The following is a 20,183-nucleotide window of genomic DNA, read 5'->3' as shown; positions in this document are numbered from 1 at the left end:
ACTTAACTTTTGTAGCAACATGGACAGGACTGGAAGAGATTATGCTGAGTGAAATAAGTCAAGCAGAGAGAGTCAATTATCATATGGTTTCACTTATTTGTGGAGCATAACAAATAGCGTGGAGGACAAGGGGAGTTAGAGGAGAAAGAAGTTGGGGGAAATTGGAAGGGGAGGTGAACCATGAGAGACTATGGACTCTGAAAAACAATCTGAGGGTTTTGAAGGGGTGGAGGGTGGGAGGTTGGGGGAACCAGGTGGTGGGTATTGGAGAGGGCACATATTGCATGGAGCACTGGGTGTGGTGCAAAAACAATGAATACTGTTATGCTGAAAATAAATTTAAAAATTTAAAAAAAAGCACTGCATGCTACAGATAAATATTTCATGAAAGGGAGAGTCAACTGATGCGACAAACTTCATCATTGTCTTATTTTAGGAAATTGTCACGGCCACCTCAACCTTCAGCAACCACCACCCTGGTCAGTCAGCAACCATCAACATCAAGACAAGAAACAAAACTTACAAATAGATAAAAGCTTAGATGATGGTTAGCATATTTTAGTACTGAAGTATTCTTTAATTAAGGTATGTATGTTTGGGGTTTTTTTAGATGCAATACTATTGCACACTTCATAGACTACAGTAAAATGTAAACATAACTTTTATTTGCACTGGAAAACCAAAAAGTTTATTTGACTCACTTTATTATGATATTTGCTTTATTGTGGTGGTCTGAAATTGAACTTGCTATATCTCCAAGATGTCCCCAATACACAAAGTTTCCTTTATCCATTCATTTGCTGAATCTGTAAATTGTAAACAATGCCACTATGAACAGTGGTATATACATATCTGTACAAGTCTCTGATTTTTTATTCATATACATACTCAGAAGTAGAATTGCTGCATCTTTTGGTAATTCTAATTTTTAGAGGAGTCACCATATTGGTTTTTGCAGAGGGTACACCAGTTTACATTTCCATGGGAAATATGTCTTTAAGTTCTGTTTTCAAGTAGAAGTATGAAGTTAGTTAGAGGTGAGCAGGATGTCCCAGCATGTAGAGTAGAGGAAAGAAATCTAAGACAAGGCAAATCATATCGAAAATGTAAACTTCTTGCTTCTCCAACATCAGTACATACAGCATATTTTTAATTACAATGATCACCTGGTCGTCTATAAAGTTTACTAGTGAGGAAGAAGTCATAAAACTCCCTAGAATGGCAGAACTAACAAGTGGTATGTGATTATGTGCAACAGATCTTACAACAAGAGCAAGTGCTTAGAAAATTGCACAATTGTGTTGGGGGCTTCATTCTCTCCTCCTTAAAAGATATCACTCACACACACAAACACACAGAGTGTTACCCAATATCATCACACTATCCCTCCATTATCTACCCTCAGCCTTCCAAAGTAGTCCAGCCAGTCTTGTCCATGCTATTGCTCAGGATTATAATCAGATGTCTGGAGTTACCTTAATTTCTCAATAAGCTCCTTGAGGATTGACACTCTGTCTTATCTTTTTTTTTTTTAATGTGTCTTTCATCCTCTCAGCAATAAGCCATGAGCATTATCATATAGTAGGTGCTCCAACATTGCATTAATTGATAAAAGAAGAAAGTTAATGTCTTGTAATAACCAACCCTTTCCATATAACATTTGCATTTGAAAAAAACTTCTTTAATGCTCAACCCAAAAGAATTGCATATACATATACATATATGTATATATATATATACACACACACACACATCTTCTTTATCCATTCATCTCTTGACAGACATCTAGGTTCTTTTCATAGTTTGGATATTGTGGACATTGCTGCTATAAACATTTGGGTGCATGTGCCCCTTTGGATCACTACATTTACATCTTTAAGGTAAATATCCAGTAGTGAAATTGCTGGGTCATAGAGTAGATTTATTTTGAACTTTTTGAGAAACCCCCATGCTGTTTTCCAGAGTGGTTTCACCATCTTGCATTCCCACCAACAGTGTAGGAGGGTTCCCCTTTTTCCACATCCTTGCCAGCATCTGTCATTTCCTTACTTGTTAATTTTAGCCATTCTGACTGGCATGAAGTGGTATTTCATTGTGGTTTTGATTTGTATTTCCCTGATGCCGAGTGATGTGGAGCACTTTTACATGTGTCTGTTGGCCATCTGGATATCTTCTTTGAATAAATGTCTGTTCATGTCTTCTGCCTATTTCTTGATTGGATTCTTTGTTCTTTGGGTGCTGAGTTTGATAAGTTCTTTATAGTTTTTGGATACTAGCCCTTTATCTGATATGTCATTTTCAAATATCTTCTCCCATTCTGCCAGTTGTCTTTTGGTTTTGTTGACTATTTCCTTTGCTGTGCAAAAGCTTTTGATCTTGATGAAGTCTCAGTAGTTCATTTTTGCCCTTGTTTCCCTTGCCTTCGGCGATATTTCTAGGAAGAAGTTGCTGTGGCTGCGGTTGAAGAGGTTGCTGCCTGTGTTATCCTCAAGGATTTTGATTGATTCCTTTCTCACATCCATTTGGAGTTTATTTTTGTGTGTGCTGTAAGGAAATGGTCCAGTTTCATTTTTGTGCATGTGGCTTTCCAATTTTCCCAACAGCATTTGTTGAAGAGACTGTCTTTTTTTCCATTGGATATTCTTTCCTGCTTTGTCAAAGATTAGTTGACTGTAGAGTTGAGGGTCTATTTCTGGGCTCTCTATTCTATATCATTGATCTATGTGTCTGTTTTTGTGCCAGTACCATACTGTCTTGATGATGACAGCTTTGTAATAGAGCTTGAAGTCTGGAATCATGATGCCACCAACTTTGGTTTTCATTTTCAACATCCCTCTGGCTATTTGAGGTCTTTTCTGGTTCCATATAAGTTTTAGGGTTATTTGTTCCATTTCTTTGGAAAAAAAGGTATGGTATTTTTATAGGGATTGCATTAAATGTGTAGATTGCTTTAGGTAGCATAGACATTTTCACAATACTTGTTCTTCAAATCCATGAGCATGGAACATTTTTCCATTTCTTCATATCTTCCTCAATTTCTTTCATGAGTACTTTATAGTTTTCTGAGTACAAATTCTTTGCCTCTTTGGTTAGGTTTATTTCTAGGTATGTTATGGTTTTGGGTGCAATTGTAAATGGGACTGACTCCTTAATTTCTCTTTCTCCTGTCTTGTTGTTGGTGTATAGAAATGCAGCTGATTTCTGTGCATTGTTTTTATATCCTGACACTTTACGGAATTCCTGTACAAGTTCTAGCAGATTTGGAGTAGAGTCTTTTGGGCTTTCCACATAAAGTATCACATCAGACAGAGGAGTTTTAAATCTCTATAAAACACTCCTGGCATGCAGTTTCCTTTACGCTGAATGAGCCCTGCCCATAGTAAGGAATGGTAAGGAAGTAGGGACAGGACAATGAGGTACCATCCTTCTGGCTAAACTGAGAACCAGGTTGAGTTAAATGGAAAGACCCAAGAGAGGAAGGAAATGGCCTTCAAAACATGAAATGATTTACTTTTTTTATGTTTGGCAAAATATCTATAAGGAACAATAGATAAAATTGGTCTTGGTTATGGATGAAAGCAAATTATGCAGAAAACACTATCGATTCTTCTGTAATCTTTCGCTAGATGAATTGCCATTTTGGCAAGCACAATGCTATATTTAACAGGTAAAGATATACCTGAAATAAATAATTTAAGAAAGGACAACATGCCCATATGTACTTGTTTGCCTTTCTCAATAGATTACTAAAATGCAATAAATTTATAAGTCTGAAATTTTATCTGTTTTGCAATCAAGTGAAAATGGCATGGGTCTATGTTGAATAGAAGTGGTGAGAGTGGACATCCTTGTCTTGTCCTGACCTTACAAGAAAAACTCAGTTTTTTCCCATTTATTTTTTTAAATATTTTATTTATTTGACAGAGAGAGAGATAGCACAGGCAGGGAGAGCAGCACACAGATGGGGAGAAAGAATCAGTCTCCCTTCTGAGCAAGGTGTCTGATGTGGGTTTCAATCCCAGGACCCACCTGAGCTGAAGGCAGATGCTTAACCAACTGAGCCACTCAGACACTCCAGTTTCTCCTCATTTAGGATGATGTTAGCTGAGGTCCATATATGCTTTCTGAGATAGATAGATGATAGATAGATAGATAGATAGATAGATGATATAGATATATCTATACACACACGTATATATCCACACACATATATATGTTTAAATATATAAAATATATATTTATATCCTTTATTTATATATAATATATATTTGTTATATAATATATTAAATATATTTATATTATGTATTATATAAAATATAATATATGTTAAGTATATATTTATATCCTTTATATATATAATCTTTATATATATATACATACATGTGTGTGTGTGTGTGTGTATATATATATATATAAAATCTTCCCTCTAATCCTACTTCATTGAGGGATTTTATGATGAAGAGATGTTGTACTTTGTCAAGTGCTTTTTCTGTGTCTATTGCAATGATCATGATTCTTATCCTTTCTTGTATTGATGGGATGAATCATGCTGATTGATTTGTAAATATTGAGCTACCCTCGCATCTTGAAATAAATTCCTCTTGGTCATGATGAATGACTTTTTAAAATATTTTTTCAGACTCAGTTTGTCAATACTTTATTGAATATTTTTGCATATATTTTCATGAGCGATATTGGTTTGTAGCTCTTTTTTTGTGGTGTCTTTTTCTTTAATTTTGTATTTTTTATAAACATATAATATATTTTTATCCCCAGGGGTACAGGTCTGTGAATTGCCAGGTTTACACACTTCACAGCATTCACCAAAGCATATACCCTCCCCAATGGCCATAACCCTACCCCCCTTCTCCCAACCCCCCTCCCCCCAGCAACCCTCAGTTTGTTTTGTGAGATTAAGAGTCACTTATGGTTTGTCTCCCTCCCAATCCCATCTTGTTTCATTAATTCTTCTCCTACCCCCTTAACCCTCCATGTTGCATCTCCACTTCCTCATATCAGGGAGATCATATGATAGTTGTCTTTCTCCGCTTGACTTATTTCGCTCAGCATGATACGCTCTAGTTCCATCCACGTTGTCGCAAATGGCAAGATTTTATTTCTTTTGATGGCTGCATCTGGTTTGGTATCAAGGTAATGCTGGCCTCATAGAATGAATGAGATTCTTCTTCCTGCAAATGACAAATCCAACAAAGGGTTTGAAACCAAAATATATAAAGACATATACTACTCAACACCAAAAAAACAAACAATCACATTAAAAAGTTGGTAGAAAACATTAACAGACATTTCTCCAAAGAATACATACAGATGGCCAAAAGACACGTGAAAAAGTACTCAACATCATTCATTATAAGGGAAATACAGGTCAAAACCACAGTGAAATATTACCTCACAGCTGTCAGAAAAGCTTAAATCCAAAACTCGAGAAACAACAACTGTTGACAAGGATGTGGAAAAAAGGAACCCTTGTACATTGTTGGTGGGAGTGCAAACTGGTACAATCACTGTGCAAGACAGTATGGAGGTTCCTTAAAAATTAAAAAGAAAATAAAAAAAGAATTCTCTTATGATCCAGTAATCACACTAATGGGTATTTACCCGAAGAATACAAACACACTAATTTGAAGAGATATATGCACCCTTGTTTATTACAGCATTATTTACAATAGCTAAACTATGGAAACAGCCCAAGTGTCCAACAATAGATGAATGGATAAAGAAAATGTGATATAATGGAATATTATTCAGCTATAAAAAGAATGAAATCTAGCCATTTGCAACAATATGGATGGAGTTAGAGAGTACTATGCTAAGCAACTTAAGTCTGAGAGAGACAAATACCATATAATTTCGTTCATATGTGGAATTTAAGAAACCAAACAAGCAAAGAGCAAAACCAGGAAATAAACTCTTGACTATAGAAAACAAACTGATGGTTACCTCAGAAGGGAGGTGGGTGGGGGAATAGGTAAAATAAGTGACAGGGATTAACAAGTTTTCTTGTTGTGAAGAGCATAGGGTGATGTATGGAAGTGTTGAATCACAGTATTGTGCACCTGAAACTAATATTACACTGATGTTAATTAACTGAAATTTAAATAAAAACTTAAAAAAGACAATTTTTCATTCAAATGAACCTATTGACATATGAAAAAATTCCTAGAAGTGATACCACAGTCTTCTCCTTTCCCCCAATTTCACAATTAAGAGGCCACAAAAATGGAACAGACACAGAAAAAAAAATTCCAGTTTATGAAAAATAAATAGTAGTTTTAACTTTGATGATAAATGAAAGTTCAGTTTTCAAGGGCCAAATCACCTAGCTTTCTCAAAGAAAATAAGCAGACAAATGAAGAACACGTCTTTAGTTCTTCAGGACTTTTCTCCTTTAAAGTAATCTGAGGAAGAAATTTTATCTAATGAAAAAGAACAGACTTTGGAACAATATATATTTAAATTTTTAATCAAGTATAATTAACATCCAGTGTTACATTAGTTTTAGGTGTACGATATAGTATTTCCATAATTCTATATAACACTCAGTGCTCATAACTTCAAGTGTACTCTTAATCCTCTCTATTTCACCCATTCCCTTACCCACCTCCTTTCTGCTGAAAACAAGTTTATTCTATATATTTAAGAGTCTGTTTTTTTTGTCTCTTTATGTATTTGCTTTTTATTTAAATTCTATATATGAGTGAAATCATATGTATTTGTCTTCCTCTGACTGACTTATTGAACTTAGCATCAAACCCTTTAGATCCATCCATGTTGTTCCAAATGGCAAGATTTCATTATCTTTATGGCTGAGTAATATTCCATTGTCTGTGTGTATGTATATTCCACTGTGATATATATATCACTTCTTTAATTGTTCATATGTCAATGGACACATGGGTTGCTTCCATATCTTGGCTATGGTAAACAACACTGAAATAAACATGGGGTTGCATGTATCTTTTTGAATTAGTGTTTTTGGATTATTTGGTAAATACCCAGTGGTGGATTACTGAATCATAGGTTAATTCTACCTTTAATTTTTTGAGGAGCCCCCATAATGTTTTCTATAGTGCTTACACCAGCTTGAATTTCCACCAACAAGGCATGATAGTTCTTTTTTCTCAATATTCTTGCCAACATTTTTTGTTTCTTATCTTTTTTTTTAAATAAATAAAATCTTTATTTTAAAAGGTACAAATAATTAATAATCCCATTTGTTAATTGTCAAGAAGGTAGCATTTTTGGATTCTGAAGTCCTTTGTTTTTTTTGTTTTTTTTTTGTTTTGTTTTGTTTTAAACATTCTGACAAGTGTGAGGTGATAGCTCATAGTGGTTTTGAATTTCATCTCCCTGATGATGAGTGATGTTGAGCGTATTTTCATGTGTCTGTTGGACATCTGTATGTCTTCTTTGGAAAAATGTATGTTCATGTATTCTGCCCATTTTTGTTTGAATTATTTGCTCTTTCTGGTGCCACATTGTATAAACTCTTTATATATTTTAGATACTAACCCCCATTGGATATACCATTTACAAACATCTTCTCCCATTCAGCAAATGTCCTTTTGTCTTTTCCATGGTTTTCTCCACTGTGCAAAAAGCTTTTTAACTTTGTTTAGTCCCAGTAGAGTGATTTTGCTTTTGTTTCCCTTGCATTAGGAGATAGCCATAGAAAAAAGTTTCTACAGCTAATATCAAAGAGATTACTGCCTATGTTTTCTTCTAGGAATTTTATGGTTTCAGGTCTCATATTTATGTCTTCAATCCATTTTGAGTTAAATTTTGTGTATGGTGTAACAAAGCGGTTCAGCTCCATTATTTTCCATGTAGCTGTGCAGTTTTGTCAACATCATTTGTTGAAGAGACTATCTTTTTCCCATTGGATGTTCTTGTCATTTTTGTCCTTAATTAATTGACCATATAATTATGGATTTATATCTGAGCTGTCTATTCTTTTACTTTGATCTTTGTGCCTATTTTTGTATCAGTACCATACTGTTTTGATTACTACAGATTTGTAGTATATCTTGAAATCTGGAATTGTGATACCTCCAGCTTTGTTCTTTCTCAAGATTTCTATGGCTATTCAGGGTCTTTGTGGTTCAATACAAATTTTAAAATTATTTGTTCTAGTTCTGAGAAAAATGGTGTTGGTATTTTGATAGGAATTGCATTAAACTGTAGATTGCTTTGGGTAGTGTGAAATTTTTAACCATATCCATTTTGACAATCCATAACATATCTGCCCATTTGCATCATCTTAACTCTTTCACCATGATTTAGTTTTCAAAATGCACTTAACCTCCTTGGTTAAACTTATTCCTAGATATTTTATTATTTTTGGTGCAGCTCTAAGTGGGATTGTTTTCTTAATTTCTTGCTGCTTCATCACTATTGTACAAAGATGCAACAGATTTCTCTATATAGATTTTAGTTCTGTTCATTTTTAATAGATTTTTAAGATATTATATATAAAAATATATATTATATATAAATATATATTTATATTATATATGAATATATATAAATAAATATATAATATTATATATAATTATATAATAATTATCTATATCTATATAGATCTATTATATAGATCTATCTATCTATATAGATATAGATATAGATATAGATAGATATCTATATAGATATATATATATCAGAGAGTGCACATGCACAAGCTGGCAGAGTGGCAGGGAGAGGTAGAGAGAGAAGCAGCCTCCCCACTGAGCAAGGAGCCCAATCTGTGACTCAGTCTCAGGACCCTGGGATCATGACCTGAGGCTGAAGCCAGTTGCTTAACCAACTAAGCCACCTAGACGTCCCCATTCTGGTCATTTTTTAGCAGAATCTTTAGGGTTTTCTTTATAGAGTATCATGTAGTCTCCAAATAGTGAAAGTTTTAATTCTTCTTTACCAATTTGGTTACCTTTTATTCCTTTCTCTTGTCTTATTGCTGTGGCTAGGACTTCTAGTAGTATGTTGAACAAAAGTGGTGAGAGTGAACAACCTTGTTTTGTTTCTGATCTTAGAGTAAAATGCTTAGTTTTGCCACTGAGTATGATGTTAGCTGTGGATTTTTCATTTATGGCCTTTATTATGTTGAGGTATGTTTCCTTTAACCCACTTTGTTGAAAGTTTTTATTGTGACTAAATGTACTTTGTCAGATGTTTCTTTCTGCATCTATTGAAATGATCATAAGATTTTTATCCTTGCTTTTATTAATGTAATGGTATTACACGGATTTACAAATATTGAACCACTGTCACATTCCAGGAATAAATCTGACTTGATCATGGTAAATGATTTTTTAATAAATTGTTGAATTTAATTTGTTAATATTTCATTGAGGATTTTTGCATCAATATTTATTAGAGATGTTGCTTGTAGCTTTCTTTTTTTTTTTGTAGTTTCTTCATCTGGTTATTATAGTATCAGCGTAATGCTGGCATCATTGAATGAATTTGGAAGCTTTCCCTCCTCCTATTTTTGAAGACCTTGAGAAAATTAGGTATTAACTTTTTTTTTTTTAATTTTGATAGAATTCATCTGTGAAGTCATCTGGTTTTGGAGATTTATTTTTTGGGAGTTTTTGGATTATTGATTCTGTTTCTTTGCCAGTTATCAGTCTGTTTTTTCTATTACTTTTTTTTTTGGTAATTTATATGTTTCCAGGAACGTACCCATTTCTTCTAGGTTGTCCAGTTTGTTGGCATGTGGCTTTTCATCACAATAATCTTAAAATGCTTGTGTTTCTATGGTGTTGGTTGTTATTTCACCTGTCTCATTTGTGTTTTTACTTTGGTTTGTTAGGAAACTTTTTAGTACACACTCAATTTCATTGCTAATAATCAGTCTGTTTAAATTTTCTATTTCTTCTTATTTAGTTTGGGGAGGTTATATGTTTCTAGAAATGTATCCATTTCTTCTAGGTTGTTCAATTTATTAGCATATAATTTTTCACAATATTCTCCTATAATCCTTTGTATTTCTTTGGTGGTGTTATTTATCTTTTTTCATTTCTGATTTTATTTATTTGAGTCTTCTCTCTTTTTTAGTAAGTCTGAGTAAGGTTTATCAATTTTGTTGATCTTTTTAGAGAACTAGTTCCTTGTTTCATTGATCTGTTCTATTGATTTTTTAATCTCTATTTCATTTATTTCTGTTCTAATCTTTATTATTTATATCCTTCTACTGCCTTTGGTATTTGTTCTTTTTCTAATTCCTTTAAGTGTAAGGTCAGGTATTTTATTTGAAAATGTTCTTGCTTCTTTAGTTAGGCCTGTATTGTTATAATCTTCCTTCTTAGAACAGCTTTTGATGCATCCCAAAGACTTTGGACCATTGTGTTTTCATTTTCACGTGTCTTCAGGGTTTTTTTTATTTTTTCTCTTAGATTTCTTAGTTGAATCATTCATTTTTTAGTAGCATGTTATTTCCCGTCCATATATTTATATACTTTCCAGGATTTTTTTAAGTTTGATTTTCAGTTTTACAGCATTGTAGTTAAAAAGACATATGATACGATTTCAAGATTTTTTTTTTAATTTATTGACTTGTTTTGTGGCCTAACATGTGATTTATTCTGGAGACTCTTCCATGTGTACTTCAAAAAATATGTAATCCACTGTTTTTGGACGGAATGTTCTGAGTAATCTGTTAGATCAATCTGATCTAATGTGTCATTCAAAACCACCATTTCCTTGATTTTTAAAAAATTTCTTTGTCTGGATTATCTATCCATTGACACAAGTGGGATATTAAACCTCCCTACTATTACTGCATTACTATTGATTTCTTCCTTTATATTTGTTAATAGTTACTTTATGTATTTGGGTGCTCCCATATTAGGTGCATAAATATTTAAAAGTTTAATATCTTCTCACTGGATTGTTCCTTTTGTGATTACTTAGTGTCCTTTTTTGTCTCTCAGTACAGTCTGTTTTTAAAGTATATTTTGTCCAATATATGTATCGTTACCCCAGCTTTTTTTTTCACTTTCATTTGCGTGATAAGCTTTTCCATCCCTTCATTTTTAATCTGCAAATGTCTTCAGGTCTGAAATGAGACTATTGTAGGCAGCATGAAAGTTTTTTTGTGTTTTTTTTTTTAATCCACTGTCACCTGTGTCTTTTGATTGGAACATGCAATCCATTTACATTCAAAGTAATTATTGCTAGGCATATATTTATTTTCATTTTTAAATTTATTTTACAATTGTTTTTCTTGTGCTTCTCTGCTACTTTCTTCTCTTGTTATCTTCCATTGTGGTTTGATGGCTTTCTTTAGTGATATGCTTGGATTCCTTTCCCTTTATCTTTTTGTATATCTATTACAGTTTTTTTTTTTAATTTGTGGTTACCATTAGGTTTGTATACACTATTCTATTCATAAAACAGTCTATATTACACTTATGGTCACTTAAGTTTGAACCCATTTTATAAGGACTAAATTTTTACCTCCCATGCATTTAATATATATAATATTTTATATTATTTTTTCTGTTCTTTGGTTTTTATAGATACAGTTGATTTTACTGCTTTTGTGTTTTAACCTCTGTACTGGTTTTATAAAAGATTAATCTACTAATTTTATTACATTTGTATATAACTGTAACATATGTTATTTTTCTAATTTTCTTACTCTTAATTATATCCTTTCCTTTCCACTCAAAAAACTCTCCTTAACATTTCTTGTAAGGCTGGTTTAGTGGAATGAATTCCTTTAAATGTTGTTTATCTAGGAAAATCTATATCTCTTTCTATTCTAAATAGCAGCCTTGCTGGATAGAATATCATTGGTTGCAGTTTGGGTTTTTTTTTTTTTTTTCCTCCTGGCATTTGAATATATCATGCTACTTGCATCTGACCTGTAAAGTTTCTGCTGAGAAACTGATAGTCTTATGGGGTTTTCTTTGTGTATAACTGCTTTCTCTTACTACTTTTAAAATTTCCTTATGTGCAACTGCATTCTTGTGCTGCTTTTTTTGTGCTCGTTTTTGCCATTTCAATTTTATGTGCCTTGGTGTGGACCTCCTTCTGTTGATTTTGTTAGGGGATCTCTGTGCCCTCTGGATCTGGATCACTGTTTCCTTCCCCAGATTTGGGATATTTTTTCAACTATTATTTAGAATATTATTTTTCCTCAAGTGTACATGAAATATTTTCTAGGATAGACTATATGTAAGGCCACAAAACAAGTTTTACCAAATTCAAGAAAATGGAAATCATAGCAAGTACCTTTTCTGGCCACAATAGCATGAAAGTAGAGATCAATAAGAAGAGGGAAGTGGAAAACTCATGATCACATACAAATCAAATAGTATTATCCTGAATAACTAAATGGATTGAATAAGAAAGTAAAAGGAAATTAAAAAAAAATGATACATAAAAAATGGAAACAGCATGCCATAACTTAAGTGATGCAAAAAAAGCAAAGGGACTAAGAAAACCATCAAAAAAGTGAAAAGACAAGGGATGAGTCAAGATGGCGGAGAAGTAGCAAGCTGAGGTTACATCAGGTAGCAGGAGATCAGCTAGATAGCTTTTCTAAACATTGCAAATACCTACAAGTCCAACAGGAGATTGAAGAGAAGAACAACAATTCTAGAAACAGAAAATCAACCACTTTCTGAATGGTAAGACTGACGGAGAAGTGAATCCAAAGCGACGGGAAGATACACCGCAGGGGGAGGGGCTGGCTCCCAGCAAGCGGTGGAGCAACAGAGCATGAAATCGGGACTTTTAAAATTCTGTTCTGCTGAGGGACATCGCTCCAGAGGTTAAACCAGGGTGAAGCCCACGCGGGGTCGGCGTGGCCCCAGGTCCCACAAGGTCGGTCACAGAAGGATTGGAGTTGTCTGAGTGTCACAGAGCTTGCAGGTATTAGAACAAGGAAGCCAACTACAGAGACAGATCTGAGGAGTGAGCTCTCAGCTCAGGGTTAGCTTGAACTGGTTGAAGCCTGGGTGAGCTCCCTGGAAGCCAGGGAGACAGGAATTATTGGGCACTATTCTCTGAGGTTGCACTGAGGAGTGGGGCCCCGAGCTCTCGGTTGCTCCAGACCGGAGACTGGGAGGCCGCCATTTTCATTCCTGTCCTCCAGAACTCTAAGGAAAGCTTTCAGAGAACTAAAGCTCAGGAAAGCAAACCCAAGCGGATTGCTCAGCCTGGCACCTGGTAAGGGCGGTGCAATTCCACCTGGGTCAAAGACACTTGAGAATGACTACAACAGCCCCCTCCCCCAGAAGATCAACAAGAAAGCCAGGGAGGACCAAGTTCACCTACCAAGGAGTGCAGGTTCAATACCAAGGAGAGCCACGGAATTCCAGAGGAGGAGAAGGCAAAGCACTGGACTCATGGCTTTCTCCCAATGATGCATTAGTCTTGCAGTTGATTTAATTTTTTTTTCAATTTTTTTTCTTCTGCTGCTAAATTTTTTTAAACTTTTACCCTTTTCTTATTTAACATTTTTTAACTAGTTTATCTAATATATATTTTTTCCCTTTTAAATTTGTTCTTTATTTGTTTTCTTTTTTTAATTGTTTCTTTTTTTTCTGAACCTCTTTTTATCCCCTTTCTCCCTCCATGATTTGGGGTCTCTTATGATTTGGTTAAAGCGTATTTTCCTGGGGTCTTTGCCACAATTTTAGTATTTTACTTGCTCCTTCATATACTCTTATCTGGACAAAATGACAAGGTGAAAAAATTCACCACAAAAAAAAAAGAATAAGAGGCAGTACCGAAGGCTAGGGACCTAATCAATACAGACATTGGTAATATGTCAGATCTAGAGTTCAGAATGATGATACTCAAGATTCTAGCTGGGCTTGAAATAAGCATGGAGGATATTAGAGAAACCCTCTAGGGAGATATAAAAGCCCTCTCTGGATAAATAAAAGAACTAAAATCTAACCAAGCTGAAATTAAAAAAAGCTATTAATGAGATGCAATAAAAAATGGAGGCTCTCACTGCTAGGATAAATGAGGCAGAGGAAAGAATTAGTGATATAGAAGACCAAATGACAGAGAATAAAGAAGCTGAGCAAAAGAGGGACAAACAGCTACTGCACTATGAGGGGAGAACTCGAGAGATAAGTGATACCATAAGACAAAACTACATTAGAATAATTGGATTTCCAGAAGAAGAAGAACAAGAGAGGGGAGCAGAAGGTATATTGGTGAGAATTATTAGAGAGAATTTCCCCAATATGGCAAAGGGAACAAGCATCAAAATCCAGGAGGTGCAGAGAACCACCCTCAAAATCAATAAGAATAGGTCCACACCCCATCACCTAATAGTAAAATTTACAAGTCTTAGTGACAAACAGAAAATCCTGAAAGCAGCCCGGGAAAAGAAGTCTGTAACATGCAATGGTAAAAATATTAGATTGGCAGCAGACTTATCCACAGAGACCTGGTAGGCCAGAAAGAGCTGGCATGATATATTCAGAGCACTAAACAAGAAGAACATGCAGCCAAGAATACTATATCCAGCTAGGCTATCACTGAAAATAGGAGAGATAAAAAGCTTCCAGGACAAACAAAAACTGAAAGAACTTGCAACCACCAAACAGACTCTACAGGAAATATTGAAAGGGGTCCTCTAAGCAAAGAGAGAGCCTAAAAGTAGTAGATCAGAAAAAAACAGAGACAATATACAGTAACAGTCAACTGAAAGGCAATACAATGGCACTAAATTCTTATCTCTCAATAGTTACCCTGAATGTGAATGGGCTAAATGCCCCAATAAAAAGACACTGGGTATCAGAATGGATAAAAAACAAAACCCATCTATATGTTGCCTACAAGAAATTCCTTTCAGATGCAAAGACACCTCCAGATTTAAAGTGAGGGGTTGGAAAAAAATTTGTCATGCTAATGGACATCAGAAGAAATAAGGGGTGGCAATCCTTATGTCAGATCAATTAGATTTTAATCCAAAGACTATAATTAGAAATGAGGAAGGGCACTATATCATACTCAAAGGGTCTGTCCAAAAAGAAGATCTAACAATTTTAAATTTCGATGCCCCTAATATGGGAGCAGCCAACTATATAAACCAATTAATAACAAAATCAAAGAAACACATCAACAATAATACAATAATAATAGAGTACTTTAACACTCCCCTCACTGAAATGGACAGATCATCCAACAAAAGATCAGCAAGGAAATAAAGGCTTTAAATGACACACTGGACCAGATGGACATCACAGAAATATTCAGAACATTTCATCCCAAAGCAACAGAATACACATTCTTCTCTAGTGCACGTGGAACATTCTCCAGAATAGATCACATCCTCGGTCCTAAATCAGGACTCAACCGGGGTAGGAGAAGAATGAATGAAACAGGATGGGATTAGGAGGGAGACAAACCATAAGAGACTCTTAATCTGACAAAACAAAGCAAGGGTTGTTGGGAGGAGGGGTTTGGGAGAGAGGGTGTGGTTATAGACATTGGGGAGGGTATGTGCTATGGTGAGTGCTGTGAAATGTGTAAACATGGCGATTCACAGACCTGTACCCCTGGAGTTAAAAATACATTATATGTTTATAAAAAAACAAACAAACAGACAAATATATATATATAGATATATATATAGATATATATATATAAAATAAAAGTGAAAAGACAACCTATATAATGGGAAAGTGTACTTGCAAACAATATATCTGATAAGAAGTTACAATCAAAAACATAAAAGTTACTCATACAACTCAATAGCAAAAATAGATGAGCAAATAAATAATCCAATTAAAATTGAGCAAAGAAGGTGAATAGACATTTCTCCCTAAGGAGATAAATGAGAGGCTAACCAGTACATGAAAAATGCTAACAGATACATGAAAAAAATGCTCAACATCATTAGTTATTAGGGCAATGAAAATTATAACCACAATGAAATACCACTTCATGTATGTTTGAATGTCCATTATATATGTGTGTGTGTGTGTGTATATGTGTGTGTGTATATATATATATACATATGTATATGTATACATATACATATACATATGTATATATATATATATAAAACATAAATGCTGGCATGGATGTGGAACAAAGGGAACTCTTATACACTCTTGGTGAGATTGTAAATTGGTACAGTCATTAAGGAAAACAGTATGGAGGATCCTCAAAAAATCAAGAATAGAACTACCTTATGATCCAGCAAGTCCATATCTGAGAATACATCCAAAGATAACAAAACACTAACTTTAAAAGATACCCACACCGCCTGTTCATATGCATCATTCTTTATAATAGCCAAGACATCCTAAGTGTACAATGATAGGTAAATGGATAAAGAAGTTATATATATATATATATATATATATATATATATATATTCATTCCAGTCATAAAAAAATGAGGAAGTCCTACTGTTTATGACAACATATATGGACCTTGAATTCATTATGCTAAATAAGTCAAAGAAAGAAAAATACTGTATATCTTCACTTACACATTGATTTTAAAATAAAACAAAACAATTCCAAACTATAGAAAGAGAAATCAGACTTGTGGTTACCAGAAGTGGAGGGGTGGGGGTGGGGATTAGAGAAAGGTGGTCAAATTGTATAAGCTTTCAGTTATAAGGTAAATAAGTACTAAGGTTATAATGTACAACATGATAACTATAGCTAATGCTACTGTATGATATATAAGGAAATTGTTAAAAGAATAAATTATAAGAGTTCTTATCACAAAGAGTATTTTTCCCTTTATTCTTTTCCTCTTTTCTTTTTATTGTCTCAATATGAGAAGATGGGTATTACTTAAACATATTATGGTAATCCTGGGGTGCCTGGGTGGCTCAGTGGGTTAAAGCCTCTGCCTTCAGCTCAGGTCATGATCCTCGGGTCCTGGGATCGAGCCCCACATTGGGATCTCTGCTCAGCAGGGAGTCTGCTTCTTCCTCTCTCTCTCTCTCTCTGCCTGCCTCTCAGCCTACTTGTGATCTCTGTCTGTCAAATAAATAAATAAAATATTTTAAAAAAAACCTAATGTGGTAATCCTTCCAAAATGTGTGTAAATCAAACCATCCTGCTGTACAACTTAAACTTAACAGTAATGTCTGTCAGGTTTTTTTTCTCAATAATATTGAAAGAAAACAAATAAAATGTGAAAATAATGGGCACAGTACCTATATCAGAATGTATTCTTCTCTGTAGTCAAAAAGCACTGAAATTGTTTTGAAAAGAAATAAGTTAATTCCCATTGACTTCAAATTCATTGGTGGTAGTCACTGCAGAGTGGTGCACATTGATACAAACCAGGTCTATAAACAAATTGGTCTTCATTTTTTTTTTTAATTTAATGTAAGTAGTTAGCTGTAGGAGGTGGTTACAGTATACTTATCAATCACTTCAAAAATGGCACATATTCCAAACATATTAATCTTTACCCTAATTTATCAACTCTAATGTTTAATCGAATTTCAATCACTTATCTCTTCAGCCCAAGAATCTCTCATAATCATCTTGCTTACTACCTGTAAGGTCAGCTTTTTCTCCCAATCTCAGACTCACACCAACTACTATAAAATAGGAACACAAGGACTCCCCATATTGGAATGAGCCACCATTGTGTTCGAAGGTTGTAGAGTACGGACCGAATCCTTGCTCTGCCACTTTTGGGCATCTGACTTGACATAACCTCTCTGTCTTTTTATAAGGGCTTAGAATAGAAATAAGATTTATTGGGGAGGGGGCAAGATGGCAGCAGAATAGGGGACCTAATTTTATCTGGTCCCTTGAATTTAGATGGATATCTATCAAAGCATTCTGAACACACATGAATCCAACTTGAGATGTAAGAAGATTTATCTGAATATACGTGAGCAGAAAAATGACTACTTTTTGCAAGATAAGAGGTGTGGAAACTTGAATCTTCAGGGAAAATATTGGAAAATAAATGGAGGGGGAAGGAACCTCCATAAGCTAGCCACCAGAAAGTGATATAAGACTGAAGCAAAAAACCGGGACCCTTGGAATTCTGCTCAAGTGAGAGACACCCCTTGATGAAAAGGGCACAAGGGATAAATAGGGCAGAATTCTAGGTGGATCTCTGTGGTCTCAGGATTCCAAAAGACTCAGAAAGAACAGAGGAGCCTGAACCAATAGAGTGCTCAAGCAGTGGAGCGGGGAGACTGGCTATGGTCAGTGAGCCCAGAGGGGACTCTCAGCTCCAGGCGACATAAATCATGAGCCAAGCCAGTAGGAAGACTGTCCTCTGCCTGACCACCCTGAAAAGGACTAGAAGGTTCAGGCTGTTTAACATCCTAGGGGAGATATAAAACAGCTTCTGCCCATGACAGGGACAACTATCAGGCAATGTGGCCCACAAAAGGACACTGGGGCAGCACTCAGTGTGACCTGTGAGCTGCAAAAGAGGGTGCATGTGCAAGCCCACAGCCACTAGCAGTTTCAGAACCACAAAGCACAGAGACGTTTGCGGGTCCCCATTACTCGCCTGGGAAAAGGGCAGCTAGTGGGAGCCTTGGGATTCAGTGGTATGGCACACAGAGAGCCTGTGCCCACAAATGGGTAACAGCTTTCAGGGTGTTGTGACCCTTGAAGAGACACCAAGGCAATATCCAGCATGAACTTTAAGCTGTTGAAGAGGGTGCAAGTGCAAGCCCACGGCTGCTAGCAACTGCAAAGTCACAAAGTGTAGAGACACTCATGGGTCTCTGTAACGTCTCCTAGAGAGGTGCAGTGTGCACAAATTGTGCGAGTCTGTGGAGTTTGGTACACGCAGAGGTGGAGACAGTTTGAACTGGAGGAATTGTTGAGGGGGGAACTGCGACACTGTGGCTCTGGGCCAGAGATTACTGCAAGGCCATATCTGCTCTGACCATCTAAAGAGAAGCAGAAAGATGCCAGGGAATAATCTGGAGGACATGGATGCATTCCATTCCATTCCATTGGTATTATAAAATACCAAGACTGAAAGAGGAAGAAATAGACAATCTGAACAAACCAATAATCAGCAAGGAAATTGAGGCTGTAATCAAAAACCTCCCAAGAAATAGGAGTCCAGGGCCAGATGGCTTCCCGGGAGAATTCTACCAAACACTTAAAAAGAAATCATACCTATTTTACTGAAGATGCTTCAAAAAATATAAATGGAAAGGAAACTTCCAAACTCATTCTATGAGGCCTGCATTACCCTGACCACAAAACCAAAGAACCCATCAAAAAAGAGAATTACAGACAAATATCCATGATGAACATGGATGCCAAAATATTTAACAAGATCCTAGCCAATAGACTCCTACAGCATATTAAAAAGATTATCCATCACGACCAGGTGGGATTTATTACTGGAATGCAAGGGTGGTTCAACTTTCAAAAATCAAACAATGTGATACATCACATTAACAAAAGACACAAGAACAATACGATCCTCTTAATTGATGCAAAAAAAGCATTGGACAAAATACAATATCCTTTTTTGATTAAAACTCTTCAAATGTAGGAATAGAGGGACTGACTATACCTCAGTATCATAACAGACAGCTCTGAAAAGCACACAGCGAATATCATTCTCAATGGGGAAAAAACAGAGCTTTTCCCTTAAGGTCAGGAACACAACAGAGATGCCCATTCTCACCACTTTTGTTCAACATAATACTAGAAGTCCTAGCCTCAGTAATCAGACAACAAAAAGAAAAAAAAAGGCATTCAAATTGACAAAGAAGTCAAACTCTCTCTCTTCACAGACAACATGATACTTTATGTGGAAAACCTAAAAGATTCCATCCCCAAATTACTAGAACTCATACAGCAAGTCAGCAATGTGGCAAGATAAAAATTCAATGCACAGAAGTCAGTTGCATTTTTATATAGTACCAATGTGATTGAGGTAAGATAAACTAAGAAATTGATTCCATTTACAATAGCATCAAAAAACATAAGATATTTAGGAATAAGCCTAACCAAAGAGGTAAAGTGTCCATACTCTAGAAACTACAGAACACATATGAAAGTAATTGAAGAAAACACAAAAAGATGGAACAACATCCCATGCTCATGGATTAGAAGAATAAATGCGAAAATGTCTGTGCTACCCAGAGCAATCTACACATTCAGTGCAAACCCTATCAAAATAGCATTGACATTTTTCACAGAGCTGGAACAAACAATCCTAAAATT

The sequence above is a fragment of the Mustela nivalis genome (assembly GCF_964662115.1).
Source record: "Mustela nivalis genome assembly, chromosome: X".
Lineage (NCBI taxonomy): Eukaryota > Metazoa > Chordata > Mammalia > Carnivora > Mustelidae > Mustela > Mustela nivalis.
Note: the sequence above shows the minus strand (reverse complement) of the source record.